The sequence below is a fragment of the Podarcis melisellensis genome (assembly GCF_964234715.1).
Source record: "Podarcis melisellensis genome assembly, chromosome: 12".
Classification (NCBI taxonomy): domain Eukaryota; kingdom Metazoa; phylum Chordata; class Lepidosauria; order Squamata; family Lacertidae; genus Podarcis; species Podarcis melisellensis.
This window is the reverse complement of record NC_138544.1, coordinates 8985759-9001163: the sequence shown is the minus strand read 5'-3', so window position 1 is coordinate 9001163 and position 15405 is coordinate 8985759. Positions and strand designations below refer to the sequence as shown.

General features: G+C 43.3%; 1 protein-coding gene across 1 annotated transcript in view; it reads right to left on the bottom strand.

Moving 5' to 3' along the window:
• The window catches only part of TRANK1 (tetratricopeptide repeat and ankyrin repeat containing 1), a 56985-nt gene extending 51576 nt beyond the window's left edge, over positions 1 to 5409 (bottom strand). Inside the window, exon 1 of the mRNA XM_081930964.1 lies at positions 5216 to 5409. The gene's annotated coding sequence lies outside the window, so the exon portion shown is untranslated. The remainder of the gene's footprint in view (positions 1 to 5215) is intronic.
• Between the last annotated feature and the right edge of the window lie 9996 nt (positions 5410 to 15405).

Here is a 15405-nt window from a genome sequence, read left to right as displayed (position 1 = left end):
ACCTGAAGCGTATGTAACCCGAGGTACCACTGTATCTGCATCGTATTTGCAACCAATGAATTCTGAACTGACAAAGCTCAGTGAGGATTTTACCCCACACCCTTTCCAAACATTTGACCCATTTCCATTACACCCTTAGGACAGAGCAGAAGTCTGGACTAGATGAACTGAGACACACTGCTCTAGCATTTGAGGTTTTGCAAAATATTAATACATCAAGCAACCCACCCACCTAAGTTAAAATACAAAATGACAATTGCCCACAGTCCTCATAAGGCAATCGTAAGGTCAGGGGCAAGAAACATGTTCCACTACCCTTCCGAGAAGAAAATAACAACAACATATACTGCCCTTCATCCCCTTCAACAGAAAGTTAGTAGGAAATGAGTAATGAGAAGGTCCTTTCCACATGGAGTCTAAACAAAATTCATCTCTGTGATCCAAAGTTTTCCATTTGGATGTTGCTAGTGTCATTCAATTTATTTTATATTTGTGATCCTGAGGGAGCTTCTCCATAGCTCAAACCCAAGCAGAACCCAATTAAAGATACACGTTTATCAGCTTCAGAAAACAAGTTGCTTGGCCTGAATTTCACCAGGAGCCGCAACGAGGACATACCGTCCAACATTTCTCCGATGAAAATAGGGTTAGGGGTAACATAATGATAATTTTATTATTTATACGCCACACATCTTACTGAGTTGCCCCAGCCACTCTGGGCAGCGTGCAACATATATAGAAACATAATAATATTATATATATATATATATATATATATATATATATATATATATATATATATATATATTATATATAGAAACATAATAAAACATGAAACATTAAAAAAAACACTTCCCTATACAGGATTGCCTTCAGAATTTCTCCAGTGAAAATAGGCACAACCTAAGGAAAAGCAGGACATTCTGGGATCAAATTAGAAACAGGTACGGCTTCTCTAAATCAGGGACGTCCCTGAAAAATAGGGACACTTGGACAGTCTGTGAGGAAGCAGATCGCGCCCTCTGCTCACCACATGATTATATTGTCACTCTGATGTGTTTGTTTACCGTATTTTTCACCCCATAGAGCGCACCGGCCCATAGGGCGCACCTAGTTTTTTGGGGGGGAAATAAAGGGGGGAAATTATTCTTTTCCCCCCCAGGTGTGGGGCTGGGGAAGCGGAGAGCTGTGCGAAGCCCGAAGCCTGGGGGGCGCTGAGCTTGTGGATAGCTTCCTGAAGCCTGGAGAGCGAGATGGGTCGGTGCGCACCATAGGATTTGCCCCATAGGACACACACACATTTCCCTTTCATTTTTGGAGGGGAAAAAGTACGTCCTATAGGGCAAAAAATACGGTACATACAATTAAGCATTTTGGCAGGCTTTTGTTCAGTTGTTTTATTTTTATTTTTAACTGTACAACCCTCTCCGAAGGAGGATTTGGAAAATATTTTAGATGAACCAGCAGCAATATAATTATGTGCCAGGGTAATGCAGATTCTGCATGAAGAAAAACTGGCATATAATTTAAGAAAACTTGCACAAACAGGATCCAAAGAACAGTACCAGCCATTTATGTGGACCTTCGCCACATTTCTTAGCCAACAGCCCTTCACACTACATGGAAACTGAGATTTTCAAAAGCAGCTTGAGACACAGCAGTTCTTTATCTTACACAAGTCATGCTGCTCCTGCTAGTTATAGAAAACAGCTATGCAATGTGAATTAAGTGCTACAGTAATCCTGCTCAACCCTGCTCTGTCTTCCGCGATTTCTTGGTTAGCCTTTATTTACCCACACATTCAAATGTAAGCAGGGGCTAGCAGAAAGCTGAAACCTCTGTCCTGTTCAACCATCCCACATAGAATTTGCGTGAGAATCCTAAGGGAATTTAAGAGGAGGGAAGGAAAACATAAAAGGACCCAGGACATAGTCAAAACTTCCTTCTGGGCACGGACTGATGTAAGGAGTAGCAAAAATAAAGTTGCAAGAACATGAAAGTGGCTCACTTACAATATCAGGAAAATCATAAAACACAACAGGAATGCACTGAATTGCAATTGGGTCTAACAGATACAATACAGATATAGCGGCAGTTAAATATATATATTAAATCTTGATCACTAAAATATAACCTAAAATTGTCATTTAAAACCTTAATCATTTTAGTAGTACAGCTTGTTTTATGGCAGTCGCACAGAATTTGGCCACCCTTAGCGTGATCTCTAGATCCTTGTCCTCTACCAGGAGTTTTAGACATAGAAGTTTGGACCCATTTGGAGATTTTTGTACAACAGGAGTGATCAATACCGAGCGTATATCCCCGTAGAAACGGCAGCGTAACAAGACACGAGAGAGAGTTTCTACCTCCATCAAGCCGCAGGGACAGACTCGTTCCACGTATGGTTTACCCTCGAATCTGCCCTGCAATAAGGCTGATGGCAGCACGTTGAATCTAGTGAGGGTAAATGACTGTCTGTATTTGGGTGTTTGTAATTTTGAGAAATAATTTGCTGGGGTAAATCCTCTCCCATTATCTTTTCTTGCTGGGTGTTTATTCACATGAAAGTGGCATAAGCAATGTTTGTCTGGAATAATTTTCTTACATTCTGGAAGCATTGTTTTTTAAAAGAAATACATTTTCATAAGTCACCTGTATATTAAGGGAACTCGATACTTCACAGTATAAAGCAGTTAACATTGGTTTGCTTCCGGCTTGTTGGCTGACTAAAAGGTCAGTATGGTAGATGGCTTCTGGACAGTGCTATCGCACTTTAAACTAAAGCAGTAAAGACAACCGTAACATTTTTTCAAAATGCCCTTGCTTTAGATAAGAACAATCTGCCTGCAAACAACAAGTAGGAACAAAACTGTACGGTTTTGCACTTCCATGCCAAAACTTAGATAATATTCAATCCCTGGAGGATCCAGCGAATGGTTGCTAACATTGTTTGGCTTGACTGCTTGTTTTCCAATGCAGATTTTTACTATTTTGTTATTGGCAACATTTTTTTTCTGCAATAATGCCAGGGATTCCCAGTTGCTTCTATACGGGAACACATTGCTAATGCAATTATTAAAGAGCTAAACTACAGTAACTTGATCTAGAAGAAGCCAACTCTCCAAACATGCACTCTAGTTTTATAATGGTGCTATAAAATACAAATAAAAAAATTCCAAGTTCATCTCCGCTTGAAGAAAGGCTGTTCCAAATTCAAAACCAAAGCCCTTGAGAAAAACATAACCTAAGCAGTCAATCTTTTTTGGAAACAGCTTTACTTACAAATATTTAAAAGTTGCCAGAAAGTTTCAGGTAATTGTTCTGCGTGCAAGAAAAGCAGAGTGGGTTTTTTAAAATGTTGATTTGATAACAATCACACCGCTACTATTTCTAGGCTGGTTAAAATTTCCGCTATTAAAATAAATGTATACAATCTTTTCTTCTTTGGAAGTCATACTTTGCATTTGCAAAACATGGCCCAGCCAACATTCAAAGGAACAGCAGAGGGAATTCAAGGATGGGGGAAAGGGAACAACTTTTGTAACATGCCTTACGATTTCAGAAAGGAGGATTCAGGGAAGCAAAACTCCTGCAAAATTAAAAGACAAAGGAGAAGTTGCCTCTCTGCCCTGTTTTCCTCAAGGAAGAGCATATGACATGTAATGGAACTGGCAATGCATGCAACATTTACCGTAATTTCTAACGGACATGGTACAGACTAGAGACAGAATAATGTGGAACTATATCTTTATATACCAGCATGAGTTTGACCAAACTGCGGGAGGCAGTGGAAGACAGAAGTGCCTGGCATGCTCTGGTCCATGGGGTCACAAAGAGTCGGACATGGCTAAACGACTAAACAACAACAACAACAACATATCTTTAATGACCCCCTTCATGCGTCTCATAAAATGGGCTCTGGCCTACAGTAAACATGACAGCCTTTTCAAAAGACACCAGACTCCACGCTAGTTTTCAAAATGCCCTGCATCCTTCTTTGAAAACTGCATTTAGCGTGCTATCAACTTCTCAGTTCTCAACAGACTTTCAATGCCCCCACCACCAAAGGCCAACTCAGAGGCCTCATAAAGTTGCACAGAAACCAGCTGATGTGTCTAACAGGGGCAGTTCACTTTTCCTGGACCAGTTTCTGTTAGTTTGCAAGCGTGAGGGTTGGTCGAAGCTCTCATACTTCTTTTTTTATTTGCAGGACAACTATTCTGAAAGAGCCAAGCCACCAACATTAGTCAATTGGGTCAGACGTCACCACCAACATTTATGTTCGTTTTCCTACGAAGGATGTGTACACACTTCCTTTTACTCTGGTTTGGGAGAGCAGCCTACACAAGTGGAACCGAAATACTGTTTCAATGCATACTCCTCCAAACCAGTTTCAATCCAAGTTGAAAGAAAAAACAGCCTAGGTCTGAAGAGGACATGTTCTCTCAAATGTGATCCTGTAACAATACCCAGATCTGTTCTCTCACAGTGTGTGCTTTTCCAAGCAGGAGGCAAAAAAATATCTAACCCGGGCAGTGCTGGAAGTTATGTTTCTTACAACCTACGCTGGCGATCAGTGAGGCAACTGCCAGCCACTTTTCTGCAAGGCAAGCAAGGGCCTAATCTTCCGCTCGTCGGATTATGTTGGACTCCAATTCCCATCAGTCCTGGCCAGTGGTCATGGATGATGGGAATTGTAGTCCAACAAATATGTGAAAAGAAGCAGGTTTTAGCCACTCCAGCCCTGCAGAAGCACCCAAAAAACCTGTGGGACCATGCCTGATTCCTTTGGTCCGCTTGCTTGCTTACCCTCTAGTTATATTTCAAACCCAACCTAACTTCCCTGCCGCCCATGACTCACAGCTGTTGACTGTGCATTTCCGCACGGAAATTAAACCAATTACCAGGGAGCTCCAGGAAAGTTAATCTCGAAAAGGGTTGCACCCTGAGGCTCAGCTCTCACACGAATCCTGCAACCCAAGGAAACGCAAACCCCAAAAATTTCTTCCACCTTAACAATGGGCGTGCAGGATTAGGGTTTACGTGGCAAAAATTTAAAAAGTGACGAGGGGAGAGGGGGAAGCCATGCAAAACCACTTGCTTCCATTGCCCCGGGACAACAAACACACCCGCGCAAGGAAACGCTGCTTCCGATTTGGGGCTAGTTCGTTTGCTAAATACAAAAGATGCCCCGTGCGCGCATGCATATACATACGTTGATGCCAAAAGACGCGCCTCTCCTTCCTTTTCTTCCTGGACTGGAAGTAACCCGGCGGGGCTCCCAGGCGAGGCGGCGCGCGGCGCTCCTCGCTGCTTTAAGGCGCGCGCGCCCGGCCAAAGCCAGAGCTGCTGCCGCCGCTCAGCTGCTGCGCATCAAGCAAGCCAGCCATCCTGAGAAGGCGCGCGCGGGTGGGAGCCGAAGAAGCGCAAGCCAGCCCCGCCCCCGCGACGTCATTTCGGGGAAAGGGGCGCTTCCTCGCAGGCAGCGTGTTTCCTTTCGGCGAAAGCGAAAGCGAATATGAAGCTTTTCCCAGTTCCGCCGACGCTTCCCCGGGAGCTGGGTGCACAGCTGTCACCTTGCAGATTTGAAAATAAGGGACCAGCAGCCTGGAAAATAAGGGATCAGCAGCCCAAAATAAGGGATTTTGCTTAGCTTATACAGAAATCAGGCACTGATGGAGCCAGGCTGCTTTGGCTGCCACTGACTGTGTTTTGCAGGGGGTCGGACTAGATCAGTGTTTTTCAACCTTTTTTGGGAAAAGGCACACTTGTTTCATGAAAAAAATCACAAGGCACACCACCATTAGAAAAATGTTTAAAAATTTAACTGTGTGCCTATATTGACTATATATAAAGTAATTCTCTTGAATAGGAATGAAATAAACACAAAGAAAGTATTTTATAATTACTTTATTATGAAATAGTAAGTAAACAGAAATATGAAAAATTATAAAATACTTTATTTTTAAATCTTTTGAATTTTTCCATTTTTCCCACGGCACACCAGGCAACATCTCGCGGCACACTAGTGTGCCGCGGGACAGTGGTTGAAAAACACTGGACTAGATGATCCTAAGGGTCAACAACTCCGACCAAAGAAGAGTGGCAGACAAAACTGATGAACGACATCGAGATGGCAAAGCTTACAGGCAGAATTAGAAACCAGGAAGAGGTCCTCTTTTATAATTTAGTTGAAAAGCTATTGTAAGGAGTTACATACATTGGTAGGATTGACAGAAAACTTGTCGTAAAAAATTTGAACTCTGGCTGGACAAATGATTTATAAAAATAGAGTTATGAAAGGGATGCAGAGCGGGGAAATCACTACATTAAGATGCTGCACTGGTTAGAGGGGATGCTAAGCAGCACGTCGGGGCTGCTGCCGTCCTGGCGCGAGGAGTTCCTTCGGCCCTTCCCCGCCCAAGAGTGGGGGGGAAGGAGAGAGACTCTCGCCCATGCTGCCCGCGAGCCCGGCATGAGGCAGTTGCGGCGCCATGGCGGCCGCTGAAGTGCCACCCTTCTGCATCCCTCCCCGTCCCCTCCTCTTCCTTCTCCCTCAGGCCGCCTCCTCAGCCGCCGCCACCGCTGCTGCCTCCAGCTTCCCCTGGCAGCATGGTGGAAGTCTCGCAAGAGAGGGGCTGCCTGCCCGCCCACCGCCACCCGTCTCCTCACAATGCGCCCCTGAGGGGGAAAAGGGAGAGACGGAAACATGGCAGCTTGTGCGTGCTCTCTCTCGCGCGGCAGAGGACCCCCGAGCTGCTGCTTCCCTCCCTAGGCGGGCGAGCATGAAACCCGGGAAATTTAAGGGACATCATCAATAAGGGACAGCAGCGGGACACGGCGCCGGGATAAGGGAGTTTCCCGCCAAATAAGGGACAGTTGACAGCTATGGCTGGGTGTAAAAAATCGGTATCTAGTCTGACCTTCCACCCTGTCTTTTGCCTGTCTCTCTTGTCCAGGGTTCCCTGTCTCAGAAGCAAATTGCATTACTGTATAGGACACAAGAGAGATTTTTCACCTCTGGGAGAAACTTTGGGGAAGCGACTTGAAATCTACAGCATGATGTTGTTCTTTGAAGGAGAACTATCTGAAAGTGATTCACAGGTGGTCTCTAACTCGGAGTGGGCTTGCTAAGATTTCCAGGGCAGAATCAGACAGCTGCTGGAAGTGTAAAGAGCTGGAGGGAATGTTCTTTCATACGTGATGGACATGTAAAGGAATATTGGGAAATGATTTATAATGAATTGGAAAAAAGGTTTAAAATTACTTTGCCAAAAAAACAAAACCCCAGAGTCCTTTCTGTTGGGGATAACCCAGACTGAAATCCCCAGGTGTCAGAAAATATTATTTATATATGCAACAACTGTGGTCCCTCCTTTGTTAGTCCCCAAATGGAAAAAGAGTGAGGTCCCAACGAAAGAAGATTGGCAACTTAAGTTTGCAGAATATGCACAACCTGTAAACTTAACATATAGAATAAGAGAACCAGAAGAACATATGTTTAAAGAAGATTAGGAAATGTTTATTGAGTATATGGAAAATAACTACAGCTGAAAACGCTGGCAGTGTTAAGATAAATTAAACAGTGTAAATAATCTGTGATGGATGTAATAATGAAAAACTGGTAGAGCTGTTGTAAAATATGCAGAGATATAAGATATGCAAAATGAACCATGGAAAGACAAGAAGGGAAGTCACTGATATTTTAAATATGTATAATGTTTATTTGAAATTGTAAAACAAATTTTAATAAAACACACCCCCACACAGGTATAAATTGCATTATAAGGTTTATATAATTAGGGCAAATGTCATAAGGCAGGCTGCAAAAGCCACGCAGAAGCAATTTAAGGCAAAATTTAGCCCCCTTTATTTTTTTTATAAGATATTTATTAACATTTCAGAATAAAAAAAGAAACACAAACAAAAAAATAACAAAAATACAAAACTAAAAACAATTAAAAAACACATAAAATTCCATTCACTTATTTTCTTATAACTTACTTCCCAGACCTCCTCATACCTCCCCTTTTTGTATTCCAATTTAAGTTATTAATTCAGCAAATCCTCACCATTAATTTTCACTTAATTTTCAATCTCCCCCCCCCCAATTATCTTAAACATTACAGCTGAAAACCACTTACTTTCTAACCAACATCATTCTGACATTCATTCATTTTACAATATTTCCCTAGATAGTCCTTAAATTTCTTCCAATCTTCTTTCGCCGACTCTTTTCCCTGGTCTCGGATTCTGCCGGTCATTTCTGCCAGTCCAATTTAGCCCCCTTTAAAATGGGGAGGGGGCACTGGATAAAAATGGATGAAATGTGGATCTGATTAAAAGCTGATATGAGAGTCTTAAAAAAAATTATTAGGGTGATGGAAGAGTGCCTCTGGCCCTCAATTTCAATTAGGCCCAACATGGATCCCCCCATTTGACTGTTATTGACTAAACCATGCCTACCTGCCCTACACAGGTATTTAACTTTTAATTAAAATCAGAAACCTAAAGTGATCGTCACTGGCAAGAAGCCCCACTGCTGAGCAGGTGTGCTTTCCCTTTTCTCCTTCTGCAGGAAACAGTTTGGATCCAAACTGCTTTTCTCCAAACAGCGCTTTCTTTGCTGAGGCAAAACAGGATGTTTGCAGGTTGGCTCTCTAAGCAGACTTCAAAGGGGCTTTCTGGGATCTCCAATGAATTTAGCAGTTACAGCAAATCCCTTGGCAAAGCACCAATGAGCTCATTTTAAAGGCTCTTGCTGTAACCACTGATAGGTTCAGTGACCCCTTTTGAACTCTTGACACCTTTTAATCATAGCTGTCAACTTTTCCCTTTTCTTGCGAGGAATCCTATTCAGGGAATAAGGGAATTTCCCTTAAAAAAGGGAAAAACGTTAACAGCTATGCTTTTAATTACCGTACTTGATGTCATTACAGTATTAGGAAATGTGAGTGATCCCTATAAAGTTGGTCTGTGTGGAGTGGGGAAATTAAGTTTTCAACCCATCGTCCGGGTTTGGTTGTCCACCCACATTCTTAGGGGAGCATATTCCATAAGTACGTATAGGACCACCACTTAAACAGACCTCGTCTTTGGTTTCCATAAGCCTAACCACTGTTACGGATGGGTCAGAGAGCTGTCTCCTTCGGAGGAAGCATGTACTGTATAGGATTAAGCTGTCCGTTGAATTTAAAACAAAATAAAAAAATTCCTTCCAGTAGCACCTTAAAGACCAACTAAGTTAGTTCTTGGTATGAGCTTTCGTGTGCATGCACACTTCTTCAGATACACAGAACTAACATACCAAGAACTAACTTAGTTGGTCTTTAAGGTGCTACTGGAAGGAATTTTTTTATTTTGTTTTGACTATGGCAGACCAACACGGCTACCTATCTGTAATGTTGAATTTAAGTCCCACTGATTTCAGTAGAAACTAAATGCAAGTAACTTACTCTGGATCAAATCCAATCACTATTGTAACACCTCATATTTCTGTCCAAACTACTCAAAGATCGACATCCGCAAACTTTGGTATGTTGGAGCCTCAATCTGAAAATCCATTTTTAAATTGTAATTACCTGTACGTTTTCAATAGATGATATATGCTATTAATGTTTAATTAAAAAAAGATTTTTGTCTATGTTTTTAGCTGTTCCTATTTTATCTATAAATAAAATAGATAAAATCTATAAATAAAATAGATAAAAATATTTTATCTATTTTACCATGATGCTTTTGAATTATGGTGCTGGAGGAGACTCTTGAGAGTCCCATGGACTGCAAGAAGATCAAACCTCTCCATCCTGAAGGAAATCAGCCCTGAGTGCTCACTGGAAGGACAGATCATGAAGCTGAGGCTCCAGTACTCTGGCCACCTCATGAGAAGAGAAGACTCCCTGGAAAAGACCCTGATGTTGGGAAAGATGGAGGGCACAAGGAGAAGAGGACTGCAGAGGACGAGATGGTTGGACAGTGTTCTCGAAGCTACCAGCATGAGTTTGACCAAACTGCGGGACGCAGTGGAAGACAGAAGTGCCTGGCGTGCTCTGGTCCATGGGGTCACGAAGAGTCGGGCACGACTAAACGACTAAACAACAAGCAACAACATTGTATCTATAAGCTGCCTTGTGTCTCTGTTGGGGGGGAAAGGTGGGGTATAATATTATTATTATTATTATTATTATTATTATTATTATTATTATTATTATTATTATTATATGCTACATATGCCTTCATGCAAAATATCCTTTATGCCACACACTGGAAATGCAAATTAGAAACATGTTTAGATATCTGTGCACTGGACTGCCCCAAATCCTATCACATATTAATTATTGTTATTTTAGCACTGCTGAATTCAACAAACACCATCATGCATCCATGATGGTTCAATGCTGGCTTTGATTTTAAAAAACCCAAACCTGCTAACAAAGCGAAGCAACATCTACTATGGTTTCAAATTGGATGGGGGACCCATATGTTGAGATTCCAGAATTTGGACAAGATGACCCCCCGTGTCCTTTCTAGCTCGGCAGTTTTGTGATTCTATGACCAAAACGGATGACAACAGAAATATCCAGCTTGTATCTTTTTGCTGAGATGGAGTAATAGCCTTGGCATTTGGGAGGCTGAAAATAAAAACGTGTGCTTGAAGGGTATTTCAAATACCACTGTAGTGAGAGAAAACAACAACACGGTTTTATTTTGAGAATATACTGATTATGCAATGGATTTACATGATGGTGTGACCACAGATAAACTGTTCTTTGTCGAATGTTAGCTGTTTTGAGACTCCTGAAGGGGAGTGAAAGGCGGGATATCAAATTCAAAACTCTTCTTCTTCTTCTATGGTTTATTTCTAAGCTATGCTGAGAGCATACAAATATATATCTTGTCTCTGTGGGAAGCAGAGACCAACTCCAACAAAGAAACGACAGTACAAAAAAACCAGGAAACCAGTAAACGTCACATCCCGTCTCCCTTTCCCGTGGGAATCCAACAGTATCTGGACTGTGGAATGAAAACATAGTCCTGTGACTACCAGCTGCTCCTCAATGAGGGAAACAGAAACCAACATGAAGGTCGGGTCCTATTTCTGATCAGTAAAGGGAAAAGGTCGTTCTCTCTGCATTCAAGTCTTTGTCTCCTTTCTCTTGCTTGCAAATATAAGTCTTTGCAGGATGGGAACCTCTGAGGAAATGTAGGGAAATCGAACTTGAAGCACAAGTCCTTCAAGTTGCATATCCATTTGCACTATCAGAGCATGTCCGACTTAACTGTTCTGATCCCTGCTCTTCTTTTAATCATATTGCACATTTACATTGTACTGCCTTGTTTTTAGCAGGCATATAAAGCAGCACAGTGAGTTCCTATATTTAACAATGTATTAGCCAGTAGGCATTTGAACACACCCCTCCATTGCTGAATTCCTTGGTTTATGATGCAGTGACGTTCTGCATAAATGCATTTATATAGTCCACACCTAGATGGGGTTTCTACCCAAATGCTGTATGCCGTGAAATGCCTGAGTGACTTTTCATGCTGTTTCACAATGTCACACAAGTGTTTCCAGTAATTGGTCCCAGTACTCCCCCAAAGGAAGAACTGGCCCTAGCAGAGCCACCATCTGGATAGATAGATGATAGATAGATAGATGATGATAGATAGATAGATAGATAGATAGATAGATGATAGATAGATAGATAGATAGATAGATAGATAGATAGATAGATAGATAGATAGATAGATGATAGATAGATAGATGATAGATAGATGATAGATGATAGAATCTTTATTTGCATTGGCCACTAACCATAGCAATAAGATAAAATATACTGGGGAATAGAGCTAAATAGCTAGCTATACTAAATACATTCCAGAGGTTTACACCAATGCAAATGATGGAAGTGATTCATGATCCTTTAGCCACAGATAAAATATGTGAACCAATAGGCCTTCTGTCGGCTTTTGGGTTTTTTTAAGCTGAGGACTGCTAGAAAGTTGATCAAATAATATCTCTTATTCTAAATTGCCCCTGCAAATTGCCTCTGCAAATGTTTTGCAGCAGAAGCAAAGACAGAAACCTTGTTGATACCCTCCGAAAGACAAGCCAGCACCCTCTCAGCTTCTCACCATTGTATCAAACCCTTTCAGCAAAGGTTTCTCATCTAGAGGAAACGCCGTATCCTCGATTTCACTTGGCCCATAGGAAATCACCGTATATGCAAATGCAATTTTTGGGGAGAAAATGAAGCTGGGCCTCAGTCCCTCACTTCTCACCCTCGTGCTCCTGGTGGCTTGCATGGCCCAAGTCCGATGCCAGGGACAAGGACAAAAGGGATGGCAAGCCCCTGGATTCCTTTAACGGAATTCCCTTTCCGCACCACCATTGGAGGGGTAGGCACTTACCCCTCCACCAACCAATTCGAACCAATGCCTAACCGCCAACCTTACAAGTGGTGACGATTTGCTACGCAGTAGGCAAAAACCAAATGGCACCAGCCAATCAGCCAAATGGACAAATTCCTACCAGGCCCCTGCCTCAAGGCAGACGACCCCATGACAGGCATAGCAAGGTCAAGCGAACAACTCCCCAATTCAGGGAGGCTGGGCGGGTGATCCGGTGCAAGCAGCCAAGAGGACGCCCAAAGCTGGGTGTCCAGCATTTAAAACCTCTGGCCCCTCCTTCAAAATTGGCAACAAGCAATTCTCCCCAGCGACCCGATTAACCAGTTCACTGCCAGGGTCCCTCCGCAAATCCGCCCGGCAACAATGGGGTGGCCTGTATCCCCCACTGCAACACATGCTGTCTGCTAGGGAGAACACGTTTTCTCCGACGTCCTTATATGTGCAGCAGAGCAGAGCCCTGCCTCATTACACTTAATATTCTGTAAAACTGAATGGTTAATGTGTACCAATCTGTTGGCAAAACTGGATGGGGGAAGGGCGTTCTAAAGCCAGCTCAGCTGCCCTTTGTGCAAATCATTTGTGAAAGGATGCAGATAGGCTCATTGCCAAGCACTGCAGAGAAATCCACTGTGGCCGCGTGACCTCGCAGAGACAGAAACTTACAAGTTTCCGCACTTTGAATAGAGCAGCTGCTAAAGGAAATGAAACCTAGCTTTATTTACGTCGATAGGTCTAATCCTTAAACGAAAGGAAAGGTATCTGAAGTATTTGTAATAGTTTCTCCTCCCACCGAAAGCGAAGGGGGTGGGGAGGCCAACCGTTCAAGCTCTTGTTTACATTTGTGCTCGACGTAATTTACTGTAATGCCTGGACTTTTAGCCTTTATAGAATCATAGAATGGCAAGATGGAAGGGGCCCAAAGGTCATCTACAACAGCCTTCATGTTTAAACACATTGTCCCTTCCTTCCTTCCTTCCTTCCTTCCTTCCTTCCTTCCTTCCTTCCTTCCTTCCTTCCTTTCTTTCTTTCTTTCTTTCTTTCTTTCTTTCTTTCTTTCCTGATGATTTCCATATCCTCCCACCCAAGCTACCTATTTCACACAAAATGAAAAAAAGGTTAGGCTTAAAGGTCTTAGTCAGAGAGGCTTCTCCAGGTTCCCCCACCAAACAAAACAAAGAGAGCCTTTTTGGTGGTGGCACCCTCTCCTTGTAACTAATGCCCTCGTCACAGAAGCAAGCCTGACACTTGCCTGTCACTATAACATCCATACAGAGAGGGTTTCTTAAGGAGTGGTTTTACCACTGCCTCCTTCAAGCAAGCAGGGACCCCCCCCCTCCTCGTATGAACCACCTCCCCGATCCAGTCAGCTGTCCCCTCCCTGCTGGTTTTTATCAGCCAAGAGGGGCAAGGGTCTAGAGCATGGGTGGCCAACTCCCAAGAGACTGCGATCTAAGGTAAAGGTAAAGGGACCCCTGACCATTAGGTCCAGTCGTGACTGACTCTGGGTGGTAAGTTGTGGGTGAACATATCAGACGACACAGCAATTCTTCAAACAGCCATTTACCTTCCTGCTGGAGCAGTACCTATTTATCTACTTGCACTTTGACGTGCTTTCAAACTGCTAGGTTGGCAGGAGCAGGGACCGAGCAATGGGAGCTCACCCTGTAGTGGGGATCCAAACTGCCGACCTTCTGATCAGCAAGTCCTAGGCTCTGTGGTTTAACCCACAGTGCCACCCGCGTCCCTAGACTGCGATCTACTCACAGTTAAAAACTGGCAGTGATCTACCCCCTTTTTGGGCGTTCAGGTCAAAGTTGCTGAGTTTTCCAGGGAGGAGGTAAAATGTTGAGCTTTTTTTAGGGGAGCCACAGTTGTTCAGCTTCTTTGGGGAGAGCCAATGATCTACCACAGATGTCCAGTGATCCACCGGTAGATCACGATCTACCTGTTGGACATGCCTGCTCTACAGCACACATGGTCACCCTGACTGATCCAAGCACCTTGACCACATCCTCGAGCCTTTCCAACAGAAACTCATCCAACACAGCAGAACTGGACTGTGCTCTGGACACCCCATGAGATTCATCCGCAATCTCAGGGGATTCAAACTGCGGTGGATGCAAGAGATTTTATCCTCAAAATACCTTCTTTGCTGACTTCACTGGCCCTAGGTAGGCTTAGTGATGACCCCTCACCAGTGTTCGGTGGTATTCAGTCGGATCTTTCCTTCATTTGCATTTGAGCCGTCTCTCAGCTTGTTCTTGCTCTAAGCCAGGGGTAGGCAAACTAAGGCCTGGGGACCAGATGTGGCCCAATCCCCTTCTCAATCCGGCTCGTGGACGGTCCAGGAATCAGCATGTTTTTACATGAGTAGAATGTGTCCTTTTATAGTGGTACCTCGGGTTAAGTACTTAATTCGTTCGGAGGTCCGTACTTAACCTGAAACTGTTCTTAACCTGAAGCACCACTTTAGCTAATGGGGCCTCCTGCTGCTGCCGCGCCGCTGGAGCACGATTTCTGTTCTCATCCTGAAGCAAAGTTCTTAACCCGAGGTACTATTTCTGGGTTAGCCGAGTCTGTAACCTGAAGCGTATGTAACCTGAAGCGTATGTAACCCGAGGTACCACTGTATTTAAAATGCATCTCTGGGTTATTTGTGGGGCACAGGAATTCATTCATACTTTTTTTCCAAATACAGTCCAGCCCCCCACATGGTCTGAGGGATGGTGGACCGGCCCACGGCTGAAAAAGGTTGCTGACCCCTGCTCTAAGCTCTGGAGTATATCAGGGGGCCAAATAAGTGGGAGAGAGTGCTCAGGGGCAATCATGTTAACAACCCAGCCAGATGGACAGGGTATTATTAAGATGTTCCAGAAACTAGCCAGGACTTCAACAGGAGACCAATTAATTTATTCCCAATGAACAGAGGGGTTTAAAGGCTGGATGTTTTGCTGTTTGAATAATCGGCCTATTAATATAGACAAACAGATAATA